At 50.3% G+C, this 2,571-nt stretch overlaps 1 non-coding gene across 1 annotated transcript; it reads left to right on the top strand.

Annotated features, from left to right (window-relative positions):
- Positions 1-1,089: 1,089 nt before the first annotated feature.
- Positions 1,090-1,216, top strand: LOC119173049 (U5 spliceosomal RNA). The gene has a single exon (XR_005110002.1). It is a non-coding gene; the product is annotated as a U5 spliceosomal RNA (small nuclear RNA).
- Positions 1,217-2,571: the final 1,355 nt, after the last annotated feature.

Raw genomic sequence — 2,571 nt, forward strand, 5'->3', positions numbered from 1 at the left:
GGGTGAGAGATTTCTTCTGTGCTTGTTGAACAATAAGAATTTTGTAGCGTGCGCGTTAACTAAAAGCCGAATTCTCCTGTCTCTCATTCCCCTTAGCAGCCAGTCGCGTGTACATTGAGCACTATCTGACAACAAAGGGTTGCTACGTTATACTCGCTGGGCGTAACCTCCTTGGTCTTAAAAAAATTTAGCGAGCGTTGGGCCGCAGTGCAATGAATACAGTGAACTAGTGTATACCAAGAACTCGAGGTGGTTAAAGGTGGGAAGTAGACATCAAGCGCAAACCGTAAGAAAGCGTACGAGTGCCTCCTCTCGTTCAGTCTTTGGAATGTCCGCTGGATGGCGGTGCGTATATATGAGGAATATATGATGAAAAGATGCGAGATGGTGGTACTTGGAGTGCTGAATAGGTGGACGAACAGACACACAGACAGATGCATGGACGGACGCATGGATGGCTGCACGGACGGATGTACGCATGGACAGACGCAGGAGCAGATGCATGGACGAACGCAGGGACGGACTCACAGATGGACGTGGGGACGCATGACCAGACGCACGGATGGGTGGATACACGCAAGGGCGGCCACACAGACGCACGCATGGACGGACGGAAGCAAGAACGAATGGATGGACGGATGCTTCGCCCACATTCCATCATTCGCTCCGCGGATATGCTGTCATTTTTGTCTGCTCGTTTCACAGCCCGTTGACTGGCCCTTTAGGTTCAATTTCGCTGGTGTTTCTTTTTTTATTTAAGAAAGGAAAACACAGTACGTACGTGAATAGTGAAATTGACACGCCCTCGCATGACGCTACTCAAGCGCTCCAAGCGAATGTTTATCAACACACTCGGAATCATACGTTTATCACCCACTTGGCGGTATAAACTACAAACAACACGGCTATATTTGACATCACTTTACTAAAAGGTATACGTTAGAAAGAGAAAACCAGCAGGAAAGGGATTAGTAATATCAGAAGTACTGAGGATTAAGCGCCCAATCCTACAAATATCTTCTGCATACACTTGGTCAAGCAACGCAGCCGTTTTTCAGCACCTCAGAATGAAATCCATAATTCCTTCCATCGCTCAGGTCCTTCCTCAGTTAACCGCACCAATCTTTCGCCTTTTATTGAAGATTGCCGTGGGGAAGGACACCATAATGAGCCTCTAGGCCAATTGTCTGGGAGGCCTCGCCCGTTTGAGCGAGGCTTAACAGAGAAATCAAAAGAGAGAACTGGAGAATTTACGCACTCTTCCACTATTGAGATCCTTGAGTAGCCTGCGTAACAGTGCATGGGGAGACTTGAGGCTAACGCATCTTTGCAAGTGGAGCACAACATAGATTCACTCTAGTTCGTCTTACTCATCCCGTACTCTTGTCGATGATGAAAACATTTTATTATGAAAAATCAAAGCAAACGGCACGGCCCCCTATTTCAAGACACCTAACCTATGGTAACCTCTGGGACCGCCAGAGCCCTGAGAATGAGGGCCCGGCAGACCTCAGAAGCACCGTCCCGAAGGGTGCCTTCCCACTGCTATGGGGTACGGGTGGACGGAAAGATTGGAGGGAGGGGAGGAAAGTCTGCGGTGGATCACTCTAAGGTAATGCGAAAGGTTATGGCGATAGCGCCACAGCCTGGACATGCATCAGTATAACGCGTCGGGTATATTTTATTTATGAATTGGAGGTTCGGAAGAGTTCGGGTCTGCAGTTGGCGAAGTGCAGCAGCCTCCTCGCTCGTGAAGAAGTGTGGTGGGAGTTGTTGTCGTTGGCGTATGTAATTTTGTGTGACATCTTGACATGTGAGAAGTGGGGAACCTGGCTCTCTGTGGGCCGCCTCACTGTGCGAGGCCGCTTGGAGCGTGAGTTCTTGAGCAGCCGCATGAGTGCGTTCATTACCCGACAGTGAGGCATGACCAGGAGTTTAGAGTAGGTGTATGATGTGGCTGCTGTGCGAAGCAACTTTCGATGTGCGTAAGAGAATAGAGTGGGAGCATTCGGGAATGCCGCGACCTGTTAGAAAAGCCTGGCATGCCGCTTGCGAATCGGTCAGTATGTAGCACGTTTCTGCGGGGAGGCACAAGGTGTGCTGTATCGCCAAAGTAACCGCCAGGAGCTCGCCCGAATTTGTGGCTGAAGATGGGAGAGATATTGAGGCCGCACTTGCAATCTCATGTGTGCCGATAACGAGCACCGCTGTGTGTTCGTTTGTCGTACGAACCGTGTGCGTTTTGTAGACCCTATTCTCGTCAACGTCACTGAGAGTGCGATTCAGGTAGCTCAATTGTGCCCACCGATGACCGATGTTACGCTCAGGGTGCATGTTGCGTGGCAGAGGATGTACGCGAAGCGCTTGAGCTATATAGACTGCACTGAAGTACCCTGCGTTTCCGGAGGTTCAGGGGAGACTGTGTGACCCAGGTGGTGGAGTGCGTGTCTACCCGCTGGTGTGAAAAGAAGGCGTTGGCGCTGACTAATCGACTGGGCCTCGAGTACTTCAGTGAGAGTATTGTGCACTCCTAGTGACAAAAGGCGCTGCGTAGAAGTATAGTGCGGAATG

The sequence above is a fragment of the Rhipicephalus microplus genome, chromosome 4, assembly GCF_043290135.1.
Source record: "Rhipicephalus microplus isolate Deutch F79 chromosome 4, USDA_Rmic, whole genome shotgun sequence".
NCBI classification, from domain to species: domain Eukaryota; kingdom Metazoa; phylum Arthropoda; class Arachnida; order Ixodida; family Ixodidae; genus Rhipicephalus; species Rhipicephalus microplus.